General features: G+C 34.2%; 1 long non-coding RNA gene across 3 annotated transcripts in view; it reads left to right on the top strand.

The window, feature by feature from the left end:
* The window catches only part of LOC143249170 (uncharacterized), a 43,553-nt gene that overhangs the window by 4,901 nt on the left and 15,928 nt on the right, over positions 1–22,724 (top strand). Inside the window, exon 2 of one of the 3 annotated variants that reach the window (XR_013027614.1) lies at positions 983–1,047. This is a non-coding gene — a long non-coding RNA (uncharacterized LOC143249170). Of the gene's footprint in view, positions 1–982; positions 1,048–16,061; positions 16,226–21,726; positions 22,173–22,724 lie in introns of those variants that run through there. The other 2 variants (XR_013027615.1, XR_013027613.1) reach the window with 2 other exon arrangements.

Genomic DNA, 22,724 nt, shown 5'->3' with positions numbered 1-22,724 from the left:
CCCCTGTGGCTTAGCAGTATGCTTGAGGACTTGTACGCGGAAAACCAGGTTTGGATACCCGTGAAAAGCACAGATAGCTCACTGTGGTGCAGCTTTGCGCTCAAAAACACGAAGTAAGGCCACCAAAAACAAAAGTATCAACGTATCTAATTTAATCAACTTTATATGTTTAACAGAAAAACATAAAGAGAAATATTGGAAAATGGGAAAAAAAATTGTATATAAAAGTACTGAGATGGCGACGAAATTATTTCAGAGAGCAAAAAGTTTTATGAGGCCTAACTTCAACTGTCTCTATTTAAAATTATCCTAACCACTGTATACATTACTGTGAAACCTATTCGACTTTAGAGAACAATTTGATCAGCCTGGACGTCATAGGCAGCTAGAAGCTCAAGCAACCCACATTTTGTATCTAGAAATTGGTTGAGCTTGCATATACAGAGTTTATGAATCCCTAAATTTGTTAAATATTCAGGAAAAAAGATGAATAACAAAAAGTCTAGATACTTAAATTAAGTCACTTTTATAACTGAAGATCGTTCTGACATTCAAATGCATTTTTTAATGTACTAAATCAGCTGAGAAAACTTAAGACTGTTGTTCACATATGTAATTTTAATGCACAAAGTTGCACAGGCTATTTTTGTCTGTTGTACGACACAAAACCTGAAACACTTTATCGGTTATAAAAATGAGAAAGTACTTTGAATTAACAAGGCCCTTAAAGTAAATACTTTAAATTAACATGCCCATTAAAGACATGAGGCACTAAGTGATCTTAGTTATATTAAGAGACATGTCAGACCAAGATCGTTTAAAGAGTCTAAGCATTTTAATTTGTAACTGGATAAATGTATTGATTTTTTTAATGTTACTCGTATGTCTTGACGACATTCTATAAAGGTTTTAAGCTTGGCCATCAAGTCATGGCATAAAGCAGTATGACAGGTTTGTTTATTTGTTTGTTTGTACGTTTTAGCACAAAGCTACACAACGGCTCATCAGCTCTCTGTCTACCTTGAGAAATCGAACACTGGATGTAAGGTAAAAATGGATGTGTTTTAGTAGCCAAATTACAATATACTGAGATATATTGGCCCTATTAATATGTAAAATTTCATTAACTGGACGTTAATCAGGCTTAGTTTAATAATAATAATAGTAAATTCAACTTATCCATAAATGCAAATATTGAAAAGTATGGTTTAATGTGGTTACTAAATGGTTTTACATGCCAAGAATTAATATAATGTTTGTTAAATAGGCCTGTAAGAACGAATATTATGATAATATATTCTTGTAGCTCTATTTTATAAAAGAAAGATTTCTATGCTCATAACCTATACTTTTCATTTCATAATTCGCTCTGTAAAGCTCGTTATAATAATACAAAGAGTGGTTTAAATTACTTTCTGTAATTAGTTTAATTTTATTTTGGTTTGGTTTGATACAGAGGTTGATTACGTCATATTAAAAGTTTCTGCAGCCTCGTCACGCCGTTATTGTCCATATCGCTATATCTGGTCATGCTCTATCTGATGATCACATATTTGCACAGTAAACTTGCAGTGTATTTTACATTGCAAAATACATCATTAAGCTGTCATGTCTAAAGCATGCCACTTCTACATGCATACTTTCCTTCATATGGATTAGTAATGAAAACCCGCTTCATTTTCCAGTTATATTCAGATATTAAATGATTGAACAGGTATTTTTGAAAAGCAGATTGTATACATATGACTTGTATAATATTTCCAATTATAAATATTTCTTGATTATGCTGTATATTGTTGCCTAAGGCATATGGACTGCTTTTGGCATTGATCTTTCTGTTAATGGCTTTTTATCTCTTATAAGACTTTCCATTACCACAGCTAGGGTAAGACGTTTTTGCGTGTCTTTCTATGAATTACCCTGGTACTCCAAGTTAATTCAAATTCCTTTGTTTTCGAATGTCATTAAGTACAAGGAATATCCCCATCGTAGAAATTCTAAATCTCCCATCGAGACACGTTTATTATTTGAGTGTACAAATATTTTGTGTACGAAGAGCCGTTACATACCGTTTCCAAAAGGTATATACTTTCGGTTGCGTTATACTACCTACAATATGCCGAGAAATATCACAATATAATTATCATATATGTCGTTCTACAGCGACTTTATATCGACTGTGGTCACGTAACTTGCATATCTGAAATCGTTCTAATATGAGATATTCAATCTTCTGTACTATTTGATGTATAAAAGGATAAAACTGTAATTGTTAATACATTGTGGTTTATAAAGCGTGCTGTAAAATGCACATGTTAATATAGAATTTGATATATTAAAAGATATAAGGCATGCGTTTGTGCACTGTATAAAGGATAATAAGTAATACGACATTTAATAGTAGATAACACAATAAGATTTATTAAGGATGATAGCAAAATATAATTCATTAAGGTAGGTAAGTTCATGACGGGTTTATTAGCCACGTGGTGTTTAAAGGTAGATGTGTGTGCGTGTGTTTTCTTTTAGCAAAGCCACATCGGGCTATCTGCTGAGCTCAGCAAAGGGAATCGAACCCCTGATTTTAGCGTTGTAAATTTGTAGACTTACCGCTGTACTAGCGGGGAACTTTAAAGGTAGATAGTTAAATGTATTTTTTTAGCAACTTGGTTTTCATAAGTGGCTGAGTATATGTATTTATTTGCCAGTTATTTTTAACAAATACAAAATCAGTTATATAACGTATAAGAATATATTCGTACCCTACGGATACATTAGTTTATTTTTGTTTCCGAAATTCTCGCAAAGCTTCACAAGGGCTATCTGCACTAGCCGTCCCTAATTTAGCAGTATAAGACTAGAGGGAAGGCAACTAGTTATCACCACCCACGGCCACACTCTTGGGCTACTCTTTTATCAGCAAGTGAAATTAACCGTAACATTATAACGTCCTCACGGCTGAAAGTGCGAGATGGTTTGTATGACGGGGATTCGATCTCGCGACCTTCAGATTAGGAGTCGATCGCGCTTAACCACAAGACAATGCCGGGCCGTATTGATATTAATATTCTATGTAATATAAACAATAACTTAAACGTTATCATACATTGTGTGATTTAAAAGTATTTATATGTTTATAGAATATGTGATTTACAAAAGTACAGTTTCGTCCACAGCATGAGGTTTGTAGAAATAGATGAGTACTTACATTTGTTGTACCATGTGGTCTACAAAGATATATATTAGAGCGTAGTTTTATGTACGTGCAAGTTACAAAGGCCAAAATATTTTATTTTGACACTGCCCAGTTTTTGAAGTGAGCACATTTTCGTACAGTTTGATTGAATACTGCAGTTAAACCCCGTGTTTCTAACCCCGTGTTTAAAAAAAGAAAGAAAAGGAAAACGACTGAGTCTGAGAACACATTCATTTTTCTTTTTTTTTTATTCTATTCATGAGTGGAGTTTTATTAAGCCAAATAAGTTTTTGTATATAAGAATTGTGCAATTTGTAGACAATCATAACTTCGTGCGTTTGTACACCTCATGAATTATCAAAAATGGCACGAAAACTGTTTTTATCTGTGCATCGTGTCATTTGTAAAAGTCGATCAAGACTTATCTGTCAACAGCGTACTTACATATTCACTATATCTTTTATTAAGAGAGATGAAACGTGTCTTTTTGCACCCTTAAGTTTGTGTAAATACAGATAAATCCTTAAATTTGTGCACAGTTGATTTATGAAGTCGGATAAGCGAAATAATAATAAGTGTGATTTATAAAAGTAGACATGTGTTAAATGTACTTTTGCTGAGGAATATTTGTCATTTTAATACTGAAAACTTGAATATCATTTCTTAACATTACTTGCCGCTTTAGGGACTTGACATTCTAGCTTAGATATGTACAGGTTCTTTTATATGTCAGTACTTAATAAGTGGTATACTGAATTGTTTTAGATCTTAACAAACATGGTACAGTTGGAAGTCATTAAGATAGTCAATGATGGAAGCTCAGAATATTAAAACTCATATTTTACGTTTATTAATAGTTTGACGGAAAAAATTAACAATGATTCTTGACTTTTGACAAAATATATTTCAAAAATTATAAGCTGTTAATCAAATAGCATTATTATAAGAACTTGAAAATTTAGCATATTACATTTTGACATTCGCTGAGAACTGCATAAATATTAACGATACATTGGAAGATACGTTAATGGCAAATAGTTCTTGTCGATATATTATAATATTTTTACTTCAAAGTAATGAGATAAATATGAAATAAAGACAAACACCATGTTGAAGTTAGCATGTTCGTAAAATTAAGAGTCGGTAAAGGACTTACCGCTACATCACTCAGAATTAAAAATAATTATAAATACTGATGTTTCAATATTTTGTTTGAATAATATATTATTAACAAGCTAATGCCGCTCAAAAGTAAAGTTCTCACATGATTATGGTATGAACTATTGTATCTAACGCTTTTGTTTCTTTGTTTTTGAGCTTTGAATTTCGCGCAAAGTTAGACTAGGGCTATCTTCTCTAGCCATTCCTAATTAAGTAGTGTAAGACTAGAGAGAAGGCAGAAAGTCATCACCACTCGCCGCCAACTCTTGAGCTACTCTTCCACCAACGAATAGTGAGATTAATCATCACATTATAACACCCTCTCGGCTGAAAGGGAATAAGCAAATTTAATGTGACGGGGATTTGACCTCGCAACCCTCAAATTGCGAGTCTAGCGCCCTAATCACCTGGTCACTATCTAACGTGAAGTAATATATTTCAAATTCAGCAAAATAATGATGAAACCATTGTAAAATTTGTAGGTGTTAATTCTAAGCAAATGTTATTTTCTAAAGAAACTGCGTTGAGTGAAAATAATAATTTAATCATACTTCATTTTTCTAGAGTAAATGAAAGTGAAAAAGACAATGATGTGTAAATGGCCATTTTATTCTCGTTATTTTTAGGAAAATGAAATAAATGAAAATAACTTGTTCAACAAAGTAATTATCGCTTACATGAAATGTAAGATCATGTATAATGTTTCTAAAAGAACGTTTTCTGGATTATCATGATGGACTGAGCCGAATTCCAAACAAATGTGTAGTTAAGATATCATAAGTGGAAACTACTTGTAAAAAAAACAACAACTGAAAATTACGAAAGGGTTTTTACTCGAAAGAAAATCGAATGAATCTAACGAAAATAAATAGTTCATCAAAACCTTGCTGTGTAGTGGTTCTGATAACAGAGAAACAATCATTGCAATTAGGATTTGAAGGCTAGAAGAAAATTACCAAAGAAGTTCAGAGCGTAAGCTCAGTTTATTATTAGGCAAATATGATGAAAAATATGTCTTTTTATTAATATTTTCTTGCATTGAAGTTTTTATACAGAGTAACCAAATCATGTAATAGCAAATAGAATTAATTTTATTTGATGTACAGATTTGAAAAAAATAAACAACAATTCCTAAAACACAAAATATTTATATCTTATGAATACGCCATCAAATCTTTTTGAGACCTTCAGGATGGCCACATTGGCTCTAATATTATTCCCTCACCTTCCAGGTAATGTTCTAAGCTTTCCGGACCGACACACGCCTGCGTACTGCAGACTTACTTTTAACATTTCCTCATAATTGTACCTAATAAACACTACTTGGGTTTGTGTTGTGGTTATAAAGTGTGATAAGATATTCAGGTAATACTACGTACTACGATACTACAAAAAATATCTTCAAAGAAAAGTACTGCAATGTATTAGTAAAAAATAAAATGTTGCAAGTAGAAAAGAATATTTGATCTACCAAATGAGCAAACGTTATGAATTAAGTAATTATAAATAAATAAAATTATTTAATGTGACTAAACAAGATAGTATAAGATATACGAACAAGTGTTATAGCTGTAAGCAGTATTGTGTGAGATTGCGTCAAGTTCTAACGTAAAACGAAAAGGTTTGGTTTGTTTTGAATTTCGCGCGAAGTTACTCAAGGGCTATCTGTGCTAGCCGTCCCTAATTTAGCAGTGTAAGACTAGAGGGAAAGCAGCTAGTCATCACCACCCACCGCCAATTCTTGGGCTACTCTTTTACCAACGAATAGTGGGATTGACCGTCACATTATATCGCCCCCACGACTGAAAAGACGAGCACGTTTGATGTGACGGCGATTCGAACCCGCGACCATTGGATTACGAGTCGAGTACCTTAACCACCTGGCCATGCCGAGCTAAAACAAATGTAAGGAGGTAAAATATTTTACTGTTTTTTTTACTCTAACTTTTTTGGTTTTGTTACCCAATCTTGAACTCACATATAACTTATAAAGGTAATATATTTCGTCCTTTCCAACCAGCTACCAATAGACAAAAATATGTAATTTTTCAACTAATTTTTGAAGCTTCGTATATACATTTACAGTAAATATTATATAGTTACTTATCAATAAGCTGCTATGATTCCACACTTTTATATTGGTTCATGAAGTTTCCTTGATACACCATATCAATTGTACATACATAGTTGTCACCAAAGGTGAGTAACGTCCTACCATCTCAAGACTCATTTATTGGGCCAGGTGGTTAGGACGCTTGTCTGGCAATCTGAGGATCGTTAATTCGAATTCTCTACCACCAAACTTGCTCGCCCTTTCAGCCGTGGGGATGTTATAACGTTACGATCAAACCCACTATTAGTTGGTAAAAGAGTAGCCCAAGAATTGGCGGTAGGTGGTGATGACTAGCTGCCTTACTTCTTGTGTTGCATTGCTAAATTAGAGACGGGTAGAGCAGATAGCTCTTGCGTAGCTTCACGCGAAATTAAAGAAAAAAGACAACAAAACTAATTTATTGGATTTCTAGGAAGTTCTACACGTGCCTCGTGATAAAGTGTTTGATACGGAAAATTGCGAATTCTCAAAGAGTCGGTCTACTCCGAAAGCGTCTACAATTTAATAATAGAATAATCACCAAACAAGCTAAAGATAAGAACTTTATTGCCTTTATGGTTACTTGATATCTTATAATTTTATTACTTTATGCAAGTTTCTGACAGATAATAACTAAGAAAAAACTTAAGAACTAAAGCTAAATACGTGGTCACTAACGACTCACAACATGAAATAAAACTTAAAATGTACGTACTTTTTAGACTAGTCTAATGTAAAGTAAAACGCTTAAGAGAAACATGATGACATAAGGAGTGAAAGGCAGTTTTAACCATAAACACTTTTCCAAAATCAGTCTCTTATTGCAAAGTTATACAACGAGATGTATGTACTATGTCCATCGTGGGGATTTGTTTGTTTAATAATTTCGCACAAAGATACTCGAGGGCTATCTGTGCTAGCCGTCCCTAATTTAGCAGTGTAAGACTAGAGGGAAGGCAGCTAGTCATCACCGCCAACTCTTGGGCTACTCTTTTACCAACGAATAGTGGGATTGACCGTCACATTATAACGCTCCCACGGCTGAAAGGGATGCGAACCCGCGACCCTCAGATTACGAGTCGCATGCCTTAACACGCTTGGCTATGCCGGGCCACCATCGTGGGGAACATAACCCTAGATTTTAGCGTTATATGTTGTGAACTATGGGAATTCCAAGGAAATTCTCTGCCAACCGTTCTTAACTTGGAACCGATAGACTAGAGAGAATCAACAGCTAGTCAATCGCCCCATATAACTGCAATCTTATGAGATGCACTTGTCTAACTGTCACTTTACGTTAAGGCTCATCTATGGTCTGAAGGTTTAGAATCGTTTGTTTTTTTTTCATCATAGGTTGGAACCACGAATTTCCAGGTTCACAGTCCGAGTACTCTAAACACTAGGCCATGACCAGTTCTATAAATTATGGAAAAAGTAATGAACTAGCTTCTTAGAAACTCTAACTTCGTTGTGTCAGTATCTATTTAACATTTTGCGCGCGCACACTTAGACATACATGATTCAATTTCTTACAATTGTGTGTGTCTATATAGAGATGATTCTAGAACTGGAGACAATATTTTGAAGGAGTTCCAGCCCTCGTAAGTATATGAGGTTATAAAAAATAAAATAGAAAGTGGAAACCTGAATAGCACAGGATCCCCCTCCCAGTGGCACAGCGACATGTTTGCAGACTTACTCCGCTAGAGACCGGGTTTCGATACCCATGGTGAGTAGAGCGCAGATAGTCCATTGTGTAGTATTGGCCTTAATTCCAAACAAACAAACAATAGCACACAATAATAAGATTGATTTGGCTAATACGTATTAAATCAAAAAGTTTATTGCCATTATGGCCAAGATAATTTATCTGCGAAACTAAGGAAATTGACACATTCAGTATAAGAGCTTCATTATTTTGTATAAACTTTCAACAAGTTGTGAGCCTTGTAAACGCTAACAATATTCATTTCCTAAAGAAACTGACATCAGTAAAATTTCTGAGCACAAAGTTATTGCTGTCATTATTATTGCTCAGTTGTTTCTGATTTCAGCGTCTTAGATTACCTGATTTCTAAACGTTATGGACAATAGTGTTATTAACTGGTTTATTGAATTATGCTAAACTTCAATATCAATTATAACAATACCCATGTAAAATAAGTGATGTCTTGATTTTGTGTTTGTGTTGCACTCTTGACAGGTATGATCAATTAATTCTTATTATCACTGTTGTCATTAATATTATCAAAATTAATGAGGCAATCTGTAAAAGTTCATTCTTTAACTTAAGGGGTTTCCCAACAGAACGAGTATTAATTATGACAGGGTTCATACGGAAGCAAAATAAAATATAGAATGTATACACGTTAAAACTTATCGAATCACAAACTTTAAATTCCAAAAATAAAACAAAACATATTTGAATAGACTTAGTCGCTCTTGTATCCTGACTGAAACTGTAAAGTGTAATTTGGTATGAATAACACCATGAAAGTAATAAAATACGACCTATACTATCAGTTGTAGTATATCACTGCGTGAATAATCTAAATCAGCTCATATCAATACAATGTAAAATTCTGGATTTCAGACTGCTACTAAATATCTTACGGAATAATACTTCAAGTACATTACGTGCTTGACTTTTGTTAACAATAATTTTTTTTTCTAAACCGGAAAATAAAACATAAAACAAGTGAGCTGTAGAAAATCTTGTCAGTAATATATTTAATGTTAATTGCAACCAAACTGTGTGGTTGTTTTCAATCTAAATAGCTTTTAAATTTGAAATATTTGTTGTTATTGTTTTTCCCTTACGGCACACAGCAAGCTAGTGAAGACCCGCTGTCACTCTTATAACTCATCCATAGTTTGAACGCACGATTTGTTTTTGGTAACATTTCCTTTTGAAATTCCTCTTAATTACGCTCGATAACTTAAAACTCATATATTAGCACATGTACTTTAAAGTGTATTTTTTAACATATATTTCATGCAAAGCTAAACAAACGTTATACCTACTCAGCCGTCCTTAATTTAGAGCCGATAGACTGGGTGGGAAGCAGCTGGTTCATTCAACGTTAACTTTTATCTGGTCGAAGAGTGGAATTTGACCTTTACTCAAATAACGCATCCATAGTTCCAAAATTGGAAGCGCAGTTTATGTAGCAACGGGAGATGAAACAACAATCTTAGGATTCACAGTCCGGCACGTTAACTACATAACCTTTACTTTACATAACAATGCCTATTTTTGTGACTCAGATATCGCTGCATCATGAGTGCCCATTTCAGTATATAAAGATATGAAGAAAATTGGTTCTTAACAAACAAAACCAGGCGTAACTTAGTGCCTATTGTAATGAACTGTAGATCAGAAAGTTCACGGTTCACGACCCGTTGCTGTTAAAATGCTGGAACTGCGCTTATAAAAGTGGTGGTCAAATCCCACAATTCAATTAGAGCAACCAAAAAGTCTCTAATAATTAACCATATTTATTTTCAATTACAGTTTTAGAATTTTATATAAATTTTGGAAAGTATTTAATACTAATTTTGTGCTATTTTAAGTCACACATTTTAGAGTTTACTCTGCATTACAATCAGACTTATAATGCAATCTTTCTGTCGAGTAATTTCAAGCTTCATGCAAGTCTCCCTCTGACTCTGATTACTACGAAGTTCAGCTTGCTTTCGTTATTTAGTATTTCTTATCACGATCTAATAAACAACATCAAATTGAAAAGCTTCTTGTTTTTAAACTTATTTTGCTTCAGTATCTGCCAGACCCGGCATCTTGAAGTGGTTACAGTAAAACGTGTGTAGTCTATAACAAACCCACATTGATCTATCTGTTTTTGCATTGTGAGAAACTGATCCTGGATTTTAGAGTTACAGACTTACTGCTGGCTCACTGGGTAACTCAGAACAATGAGTAATCCGACAAGGTTTGGATTGTTTTTATTAAACAAAAAGGAAACATTTGGCACTGTTTTCGAGAGCTAAGTCTCTGGATCAGACCCATGACTAGACCCGAAACCATGATAGCCAACATGGAGAAGTTAACTTGAAATTGTCAAGTAAAAAGAATGTAGCAATGAAACATGCTTGACATGTTATAGATGTGGTTGTGTATGTGAAGGTTTAAATGTGACGATCAAGCTAAACCGTAGGTACAGGTTGGACGAGGGAAGAACTTATTCGAAGATATTCTAATCGATTTTACATACCAGCTGAATCTGAAATTCGTCAATTGATTACTGGATTGACAGCGAAACATAAAATAAAATGGGCTCAGTAGTATCATCTTCAAAAAGAGTATTGGAATCATATAATACAGTAAAGCCCAAAGACGCAGGATTAAAGTTGAAGAATATTCATGATGCATCACAAGATGATTTTTCTAGCAATTCTCATGTGAAAAATGTCATTTCTATCATGAAAAGTCAATGTAAAACAAGTTGATATAATACCCTGTACGGTAGCATCACAGTATAATCCACAAAGACTTCATGATGTCATATTTTTATTAATTTTCAGATGTCGTTTTTCGTTTTAGAAGTTGTGCTGAGCTTCATACATTAGGATCTATCGATTTCTAGAATAACCTCCTGCTGACCAACATAGGCTCAGTACTAAAAGATGCTGGACTGGCTCTTGTGGCAAGTGTTAAATGTTTTCAATGTTTACCTAACAACAAATAAAGCTCAGTAAGCTGTTATATAGTCAAAGCTTAGATGGAAATCTCCTGTGAACTAAATATATTTACTGAAATTATCTCAACGTAAGTTCCTTAATTTTGGATTTTACAAAATCTATATGTGAATAAGCGAACTTAAGATGCTCACACATTGTAATATTATTACAATTATTACATTATTATTATTATTTGCAAGATTTTATAAAATATTTCTTTTTCTATAGCGACGTGGCATGGCAAAGTGGGTGGGGTGCTTGACTCGCAATCTGAGAGTCGTTGGTTCGAATCCCCCTCCTACCAAACATTTTCACCCTTTCAACCGTGTGGAAGTTATAATGTTACGGCCAATCACACCCCTAGAGTCATTGATGGGTGGTAATGACTAGCTGCCTTCTCTCTAGTCTTTCACTGCTAAATTAGAAAATGATAGCGGAGATTGCCCTGGTATAGGTTTGCGTGAAATTCAAACCAAAACTTTTTCTACATATTGAGGTAAAAATTTTATTCCTTGCTTTGAATTTAGTTGGATTAGTCAAAGTTGAGCACGGATAGAATTAAAGCTACATACATCACATAACTATATTGTTATCTGTTTATCACAGATGTTTTAGATCTAAAAAACCACGCACGATATGAATATAGGGTGATGCTACACTATCTAACGAACTTATACTAATTTAAACAATTAAATGAACACAAAAGGCAATATTTTGTCACAGAGAAGTAACCTATAAGTAGTGACGAACGCTTAAATGGCAGAGAATTACTTTTAGTAGTAGCAGTATTACTAAACTCACCACAATAAGACCAATTCCGACGACAAGTGCAGGAAATTTTACAGATACATGAAATTCTCTAGTAAAAAAAAAAAGGAATACCACAGGCGGTATGTTACATCTAGAAACAAATAACAACTCAAACAGTACCCAAGATATTGCAACTGATTAACAATATACAGAAAGTACGATGTACTTTACAGCTAGTAACTTCATCACAGACAATTAGGTGGAGTGGGGTATGTTAAATCATACAGAAAAGCAATGTTTGCCGAAGGAAACAAATAGCAACAAAAATATTGCTTCTATTATAAACGTCTAGAAATCCGGCAAGAGTTCTACAAAGAAAACTATTATTTACTTTGTCATGAAGATAAAATCAGTCGCAGCTGACTCTCAGTTGACTTTTATGACCGTCCGGATTCCACAATTTGTGGCATGTTTGGGTTGACGTGTGTGGTCCGAACCTATGAGTTGAAAAAATTTAATAGGCATTGAGTCTAATTGGGTTTGTTTTCTTTGTCTTTCATTAAAATGTTTTGAAACAAAAAAGGGTAGAGCGTGAATGAATATTAAATCAATATTTGTAACCAATATAAGTGTTTTCTATTGTCTACCTTTTCTTATTATCAAGCATTTTTGGTGGAAATAAAATTATTATTATTATTATTAAACCTCTTTCACATCGTTAAGAAGTTTATCTTCAGCTACTTCTTTAAGTCATCAGGTCTCTGTTAAATCATCTCTATTTATCTCTACTGCGACTTCTCTCGCTAATTTGAACGTTGAATGTGTTATATTTTATTATTAATACAGGTGTTTAGGATATAAAAGAGAAACTTATTATTTTTATTATTTCTCCTTTCTATACCGCAAGGACTCTTTTAACTTTACTGTAACACTGATGATTTTATTTTAGAAGATCTTTACAAAGTAGTGGAGAAAAGTGTTTTTCTTCTAATTCTTCTTTCTTTTACGAAACTCTCAATATTCAGATAAAATTCTATGTATGACTAGATCTTCGTCCAACTGGTAGCTTCCATGAAATTAACTTTTAAGTAGTTGTGTAGCTAAGAGGTTGCTGTGATTTCTTTATTCTTTATATATGTAAAAACGGCTAGTATGAGTAAAGAATGCTCTATGTAGAGGAGCGAAAAACGTTTCGACCTTCTTCGGTCATCGTCAGGTTCACAAAGAAAGAGGTAACTGATAGATAGTTGACCACATGTTTAAAGGCGGTTGTGAAATTGAGTGCAAGAATGTAGAGGGCGTGCTTAGATGTTGGATATATTTATTAATATAGGTATAAAGGTATTTCTTTGTATTGGTTTATATTGGGCTTGAGTTGTTGTATAAGTGGAGTTTCTTTATTTTGCGTTTTTTATGTTTGTTTCTTTATTCAGTATTTGGGTGTTTTCTATGGTTATGTTGTGTTTATTTCATTTACAGTGTTCGAAAACGTGTGAAGGTGACTTTTTGTGTTCTTTGAATCTAGTTTCCATTTTTCTACTTGTTTCTCCAATATAGAAGTCGTAGCGGTTATCACATTGTATTTTATAAATGATGTTGGTGTGGTGTTTGTCAGTGTAGTTTTTACGTAGTATTCACCTAAGTTTTGTGCCTGGTTTATGAATAAATTTGGTAATAACTGGAATGTCATATTTTGTTGCTACTTTTTGCCAGATGTTGGTTATTTTTACATCGAGAATATATGGTATGCACCCGTATATGGTTTCGTGATTTTTTAATTCGTGGGATATATTTATTTTTGTTAGTTGATTTTTCTTTTTGTCTAGGGGTGTGCGTATAATGTTTTCTACGGTTTGTGGAAAAAACGTGTTGATGTTGATGAAGTATTGTTTTATTTTGTCTAATTCATCGTTAATTTTATCTGAAAGATCCAGTCATTTCCACACAAGCGAGGGCCTTCAGTCAGTAAGGATGCTCTCTCCAACATGCCAATGTAGCCAGCTGCTGTTTGACGCCCTTGTATAACCTGAAGCTCCATTGTTCCATGGAAGGAGAAAGCGCCCCAGATCATGATGGAACCTCCTCCACTGTGTCGTGTGGAAAATGACTTCGGTGGGATATCCTTATCGTGCCAGTATTGTTGAAAGCCATCTGGACCATCCAGATTAAATTTTTCTTATCAGAAAACAAAACCTTCGTCCGCTTTTCCCTGTTCCATGTTTGGTGCTTCTCAGCAAAGTTTAACCGAGCTGTTTCGTGGTGTGGAAAGAGGCTAGCCTTTAAAGACGTTTACGGTTTTTAAAGCCTTTCTCTCTTAGATGCCGTCTTATTGTTCTTGAGCTGCATTCTGCGTCCGTAAGAGCCTTAATCTGGTTCGACGATCGGCTGGTGTCTTGACGGACAACCCGTCGAATCCTCCTGCTCAACGCCAGCAAAATTTTCTTGGGCTGACCACTTAAAATTCTCGTTTCGTATCTCTCAGGGTCTTTTAAGAAATTTGCAACAGCAGTTTTACTACGCCCAATCTCACCAGCGATGGCACGTTGAGAGAGACTTTGCTTTTGCAGCTCGACAATTCTTCCACGTTGAAACTCTGTCAACTTTTTAGCCTTTGCCATGTGTTTACCCAATGTAACACAGAAGATGTCAGTGGAAGATGTTAACAACGCTAATGCTTGAACACGAATGACTAAATTTCGTTACATGTTTACCGATTAACGCTTCGTTTCAGTATGGTCTTAAACTTTTGAGCAGCTAGTATTTAGGCTAATTTCATAGTGTTCATATTTTCCATATTAAATGCTAAGAAAGTTTTTTATTTTATTTTCCCTTTTGTTATTTTTATCTTTCGAAGCTTTACTCAAATAAGTGTTTGAGTCTAACAACGCAAAATGCATATTTTTTCTTTATGTTCGTTGGCCTTAAGATTTTAGCCAGCAGTGTATCTGTACCAATATAGTGATGGATGTAATGCTGTGTTAATTGTTTGTGTTTCAACTTGTGTCATAAAATTATTGGTTAGAACTGGTGATACTAGATTGCCCATGCTGAGGCCATTTGTTTGTGGTTGTTGAACATGAAGTTTGTCTTCATCGTTGCGAATTCTATAAGGGTTTTTAATAGGTTGCTGGGAATGTCTGTTGATGGGTTAGGGTCTCAGATATAGAGTTCTAAGGCTATTTTGCAGGCTTCAATGGTTGGGACTTCTGTAAAGAGGAGTATGACATCGAAGCTGGCCATTAACGCTTTATGATTAAGTTGATTAAAGTTAGGTTTGATAAGCACTCACCCGAGATTTTCTTCGCCACCATGGCTTCAAACTCTACACTCTCGAGGGTATGTATATCTAGTGTGTTTATTTTTTTTTTAATTTTGTGCAAAGCTACACAAGGGCTATTTAGGTTAGGCTTCTATAAATTAGCAGTTTAAGGCTGGCTAGTCATCATCACTTACCGCCAACTCTTGGGCCACTCGTCTATAAGGTTTGATTTGTTTTGAATTTCGTGAAAAGCTACACGAGGGTTATCTGCACTAGCCATCCCTAAGTTAGCATTATAAGACTAGAAGGAAGGCACCTAGTCATCACCATCCACCGCCAACCTTTGGACCACTCTTTTACCAACGAATAGTGGGGTTGACTGTCACATTACGACGCCCCCACAGCTGAAAGGGCGAGCATGTTTAGTGTGACAAAGATTCGTACCTGCGATTACAAGTCGCGTGCTTTAACCACCTGGCTATGCCGGGCCCGGCTATAATGGCAAACACATCTGTTGAGACGGGGATTCGAACCCGCGACCCTCAGATTGCGAGTCGAGTGCCCTAACCATCAGAATTTTTATTTTATTTTAAGCCTTGTTAATATAAAAAACTACTGCGTTTTAATTTATTTTATTAGAAACCTCTTACGTTCTGGTTTAGTAAAATTACTCCATGAGGGTACACAAACCTCCAAAAAATATTTTAATAGTCCTTTAATATTTTTATTCCCTTTACCGCTAGTTGAATACCATCGAGTGTCAGGCGATGAACGTCTCGATTCATGTGCTAATCTTAATTTCTTGACTTTTTCTACCTCATCATAGTAATGCGCAGCATTAAATATAAAAATACACCAGAGCAAAGTAGGCCCAGTCGTAAGAGAACGTGATATGTTGATATAATATACGAGGGCAAATTACCTTCGGCTGTAACGTGGAGTAGTATAAAAAAGTGATAGGGAAGGGCAGACAAACTACATAAGGAAACAAAGATCAGTAGTCACGTTTGAATAGTAACTCGTCTATTCCTGCAGATCACTTGAAAGAACAGACGAAAATGCGAATTTGGTAAGTAAAGAGTTTTTTTGTTTTGTTTTTCTTAATGCTAATGAAAGCTCCAGTTCATACAAAAGGTTCACGTTTTCAAAACTAAATAAACAAAGAAATCTTTAGGAGCATTCTCCAAATATCTCTTCTTCTTGAAAACACTTTATATCCAATTCATTGTTATATTTATAAGAGTCTTTTAACCAAATTCGTGTAAAAATATAAAAAATTAACAACAAACGCTACTTAGTGAAGTTGACTACCAGTAAGTCGTATTAATGTGTATTTTAGATTGTGTAGTTGCTAGGAGTATGAATAATGTGCATTCCACAGTATGGAATTGCCGGAAAATGTGAATAATGTATTGGGTTGAGGAATAATTCGTGAGCATTTTTTCAAGTTAAAAAAATGTATTCATAAATGAAACGCTTTCGCAAAATATTTCATGTCATTTGGTAGATAATTTTTTGCTCTAATAGATGGTGTGTTTGATTTTCATGTCTTTAATTTTTGCTTTCATTTTCAGCTCATTAAATGGAATGCCAAGTGAACAAAATCGAGCATTTTCGACACCATCTGCTTTTTGCATTTAATTTCTTGCAATTTCGTTTAAAACAATGCATACTATATACCTAGGTATTACATTAAATAAAGTATCATAATAAATGTTTTGGGTGTAATGTGTTCATGCATTGAAGTATTGTATAGTCTTGCATGTAATGCTTGAATGAAATTATTTAAAAACGCTCACGAATTATTCCTCAACCTAATATATTCCACAGTGTGATTTGTCAAGAAATGCGAATAATGTGTATTCTTCAATCTGGAGTTCTCATGACATTGAGTAATGCATTTCATATTGTACATTCATTGAGCCTTTAAAATATATTTTTCGGCCCCATTTTTGTACTTAATCCATTTTATTAGCTTTGTTATCACAACTATATAAAATTTAACATGTCAAAACTGATAAAATGTAGCTTCCGGCCTCTTTCTTCTGCATTTTTGAAATTCTACATCTATATCTATATATATATATATATAGGCCATAATGTATTAAGTCAACACGTTACCAAACACTCAACTACGCTTTAGATCAACGCGTTATGGACCAAAAGATTGCAGCCAGTAAGTCCGTGACGTGTTAACTCAACGCACTATCAATGTTTGGATACATGCTGAACGAACGCATAATCATCACTCCTTTGGCTACCACCTACAGAGTGATAACTTGGTGACTCAACGCTTTGGATCAATATATTATCACCTCGTTAGAGACTGACTTACAGGGCCATAACGCATTCATGCGATGTGTTGAACAGGCATCTTGTGATTGAAAACCATATTACCATTGGCTTGTTTGACAACGCGTTGAATCAATACGTTATGACTCCAATGGATTGCCATGGATGAGACTTTAATGGTATGATAAAGCTTAAAGAAAAAGATAAAAGAAACCGGTTAATTTCAGGTAACAAATATATTATTGATAATTTATTAAGTCATTAATCCTACCATATTTGAAAAATATTTCTCTAAATTTTAGTATTACTCATAAATAAAAACGTATTTATTCTCGGATGTGCACATCTTATTGCATCTGTCTGTGTATATTAATAAGTGTGATCCACGTACTATAAAGTATTATGTAAGACTGATTGTTCATTAATGCAATATGGTAAAGTCACAGAAAATGTGAATTGCATCGACGCCTGAATAGTATGAAGACCAAAATTAGTTATTCTAACAACAAAGGAATTTATATGAAGATTACTTTAACACTAAAACATCGCTCGAAACATATACGGAATTCAATAATGCATGACATTAGCTATGAGTCAAGGCCAAAAGCAACGCACCTGTCGTATCATTGTGACGTCAGTATTCCAAAGTGGAGTATCGCACACTGATTGTATCATTTTAATATTTGAATCAACAGTTGAATGGAGTCTTATTGGCCCCGCGTTACTTCAGAAAAACATTTCACGCATATAGTTATAAAATTTGTTAGCCAGGCCCTTGTTTGATTCACTGAGCTTAATATTCTGTATATGGTTTACCTCATTTCTGATTAGGCTGTACATAACTAATACGATCATACGATCTTAACTTGATGATTTTGAGCTTTTCATCGTCTGTGCTTGTAGCTATCCCAAAAATAAGTTTTAATTGTTTTATCTCTCTGTATACATACATGTGCACTACATTGTCAAAGACATTTTATAATTGATGCTAAAAAAATGTCTTTGACAATGTAGTGCACATGTATGTATACAGAGAGATAAAACAACTAAAACTTATTTTTGGGATAGCTACAAGCACAGACGATGAAAAGCTCAAAATCATCAAGTTAAGTTTTGTTTATATGATATTAAACACAAAGTTACATAATGGGCTATCTGTGCTGTATCTATCACATGTATAGTAAACCAGTTTCTAGCGCTATAAGCTTCCAGACATACCCTTAAGACGCTGGGGAGCACACTTGGCTAAGAGTTACATTTTAAACACCGGCAAACATTCTTCTTTACTCAAGCGTTTCGGCTTCACCACAGAAAAATATTTCAGACAACATTTGCTGTATTAAGAAGAAAAAGACCACAATAATCGAAGTTTTTGTCGCAGTAATATGTAAGATGTTTATTATTAGTTACAGCTAGCTAGTTTCGGTAACACACTTCGTTGGTAAAAGAGTAGCCCAAGAGTTGGCGGTGGGTGGTGATGACTAACTGCCATCCCTCTTGTCTTACACTGCTAAATTAGAGATGGCTAGCGCATATAGCTCTCGAGTAGCTATGCGTGAAATTAAAAAAAAAGCAATAGTTCTATTTTAGTCAGATGACTAAGTCTCTTTCATCAAAAATCAGGCAACACCACATTGTATAAAACAAAGTATTCACAGTTACTGACGGCTGAGAAATTTGCTTGATAAAACTAAATGAAATGCTGCTTATAACTTCATAAAATGGCTCGTTTAATACAATTGGTCTTAGAGATGTAGATGTTGTAATTAGCTTTACATTGTTTATACACTAATTATTCGTTACAAATAATTAACAAAAATCTTATGAAGAAAACAAATTTTATTGAACACACATCAAAAACTGAACAAAATATTTCACTGTTTAAATTTCCAGATCAGACTGATACTGAGTATTATCGATTATATTCAAATTACACTCCATTCAGTTCTTTTTCAACAATTCCATTACAAAAAGTGTTAAAACGGCAGTGCCATCTATTATGTAAACAATAAGCATTGTTGATAAAGAGACTTCGTTAATAAGAAATTCTCCCAAATCTAACTACTACAAAATAACTTCCTATCTGTTATGATATATACATAATATTGCATACACTAAGTTTCGGGGTTCTGAAATACTTGACGGTAAAATACGTTTTTGTTATAATGGCAAAAAAGTCTCACTACTTTTTTATTTAACTGGCACTTGTTTCATAAAACAGAAAAGTATATATTTGTACTTTATTTGTTATTTTCTTGATAAAGATTGTAAACTTGGTTAATTTATTAAATTTTCATAAATTTATTGAATTATAAATAAGCTAATACACAACTTAAAATGATGTTACTAATAGACCCTACTGGTTCAGTGGCGTATCTGAGGACTCATAATGTTAAACATTGACTTTCTTTAATCACGATGGGCACATTACAGAAAGATCATTGTGTAGTTTTGCGCTTAACGACAACTTCAGTTTTCAATCTTTATTAGGCCCGGCATGGCTAGGTGGTTAAGGCACTCAACTCGTAACCCGAGGGTCGCGGGTTTGCATCCCCGTAGCACTAAACATGCTCGCCCTTTCAGCCGTGGGGGTGTTATAATGTAACGGTCAATCCTACTATTCGTTGGTAAAAGAGTAGCCCAAGAGTTGGCGGTGGGTGCTGATGACTAGCTGCTTTTCCTCTAGTCTTACACTGCTAAATTAGAGACGGCTAGCGCAGATAGCCGTAGAGTAGCTTAGGGAAGGCAGTTAGTCATCACCACCCCCCGCTAACTCTTGGGCTACTCTTTTACCAACGAATAGTGGGAGTGATCGTTACATTATAACGCCCCCACAGCTGAAAGGGCGAGCATGTTTGGTGCGACCGGGATTCGAACCCGCGAGCCTCGGATTAAGAGTCGAACGCCTTACCATTCATAAGTATATTACTAGCATGGTAACACTTAAGTATTTAGATGAAATAAATAAAAAACTAAACCTTTTATCTCAATTCTTTGGTGTAAATGTTTTTGTATTACTTTTGTAGGCTACCTCGCGAAATGAGATTAGTTAAAACAATAGTTTAATTATACGGTTTTGTCAAAATATTCAGACAGCTCAACCTTATTCCGGAATACTTTCGGGCAGTTAAGGAAATGAAATTTGTTTTGTAACGTGATTTTATCTGATTTTTTTTAGGTTTATTTGTTATTTCGTAATAGATGATTGAAAAATGCTTTAATTTATTATCATCTCGCAAATAAATTGCAACTGACAGGTGTCTGATTCGTAACGCACTTTTCTGATAACATCTGTTACTACTGAAACTTGTTATTTCGTCATTGACAAATGAAGTATTGGAAAACGTTAATCACGTCTTCTGATATATATATATACATTCAACCAAACAAACTGAATGTCATATTTAAAATGTTTCTAAATGGACCTCAAGCATAGGTGATGATAGGACTCTCAAATGTGTTAGATAAACTTGTATTTACAGTTTTAACTGGCCTATCTGTTACTATATTATCCTTTGCATTGACTTTAATAAACTATCATTATAACAGTCCATTGATTTTTGTCAATCAAAACAGACTTTACTATATCAATCAGTAACAATCCATTAGCTTGCTATCAACCGAACAGACCAGATCACATTAACCAGTAACAATTCACTAACTTTCTATAAGCCAAAGTGTGCCAGACTATATTATAACTTTCAGTCAATCTGAAAGGGCCAAACCACATTAACCAGTAACAATTTCATTACTTTGTATGAACAGAAACTAGAATCGTATACATATATATATACAACTTGAAAAAATGTTTTTATTCGCGCGAATTTTATCCTTTTATATCAGCGGTCACGAATATCTTGAGTACAAGCTTTTCGTTATATAAATACACGTTACGTTCAAGATCCTTATAAACTTTGTAAGGAAAAATAAAATTCAATATTCCCCCCCCCCTAAAAAAGAAACAACAAAGTACTAATAAGACCTATTAACTTTAAATGATGAAAACAGCACAAGGCAGTTCGAAACTCACCACATCTATACCTTTAATCCCACATGAGTTATCTTTAAACTAAAAATTCTGTAAAATTTATGATGATATAAAAACTCATAAACTTTAACACAGTTATGGCTTTGTAAAGTGCTATAATTCGGCTATTTAAATATACCTAAAATATATTTTAATTTATTAAAAAACCCTTAAACATTGATTCTGAGAATACACTTGTCGGAGAGAAACCCTTTAATTCCTAATTCATGTAAATATCATTATTCTCACCTTTTATACACAGCTCAGTCATAACGTTATATTCCTCTGATGCCGTTTCGTAGTACGTCTACAACTCATGTTACCCACGAGCGGTAACCCTAGCTTTCGTTCCTCGTACGGCGAGTTCGTAGCCACGACTGCAGCAACGACCGGTAGGCCTAGCTCGTAATCCGTCTTGTTATTCATTAAATGGGACATATTACAGCCAGCCTTCATCTTGTGCGGTCTTCTTGGGAGGTAATGCCACCCACATCGATGCTCGCGCCGGAACCTCGTGCCGTTCGTGTGTCGCAATATTAATAATACAAGAACCTTTTATTAAGAACTAATAATTCAAAGTTTTTATAAACTTATTCACCGAGTTTGTTTGTCGGCATGTATGTAGTTTGAAAATCTCACACTCTTAGCCTGCTACTTAAAAAATAAAAAGAAAAGAAAAACCAGAAGAAATTATAAGGTAAGTCTATCTTTGGTTACTTCTTTATAACTATGTCAGTAAATATTTTTACTTGCATATCAAGTATGTTCACCAGCAGGTCATTCATATACCAATTACGTTAGTGTGACCCTGACCGTGAATAATGGATTAACACGTAATGGTTTCTTGGAGTAAGTAGTGCGAAACCTTAGCTATCTCTTTCGTGACAAATTTCCTGAACTTCCTAAAACATACATAAACAGAGTCATACAGATGCTCATCAGTTAAAAACCAACAATGTCAGAGTGCTATTATCCATGTTATAAATATGTAACAAAGTTGGCAATTTACTTGTGATATGCAAATCTAAATCTGCGCGGACACGAAATGTGAACAAAACATTAAGAACCCTATCCATTTTTAAGATCTCACAAGAGCAGAAACGAATGTGTGATAATGCATATCCAGGAGTGTTTAGTATGCAAGAATATAAACGAATCATTACCATTTACAGTTTAAATGTCACTCATGATCAGTGAAACATAAACAAAAGTATAAAAAAAAACTATCTTATTCGACAGTGTTAAAAGT

The sequence above is a fragment of the Tachypleus tridentatus genome, chromosome 4, assembly GCF_004210375.1.
Source record: "Tachypleus tridentatus isolate NWPU-2018 chromosome 4, ASM421037v1, whole genome shotgun sequence".
In the NCBI taxonomy this organism is placed as follows: Eukaryota; Metazoa; Arthropoda; class Merostomata; order Xiphosura; family Limulidae; genus Tachypleus; species Tachypleus tridentatus.
The sequence above is the reverse complement of the archived record's forward strand: the minus strand, read 5'-3'. Positions and strand labels throughout refer to the sequence as shown.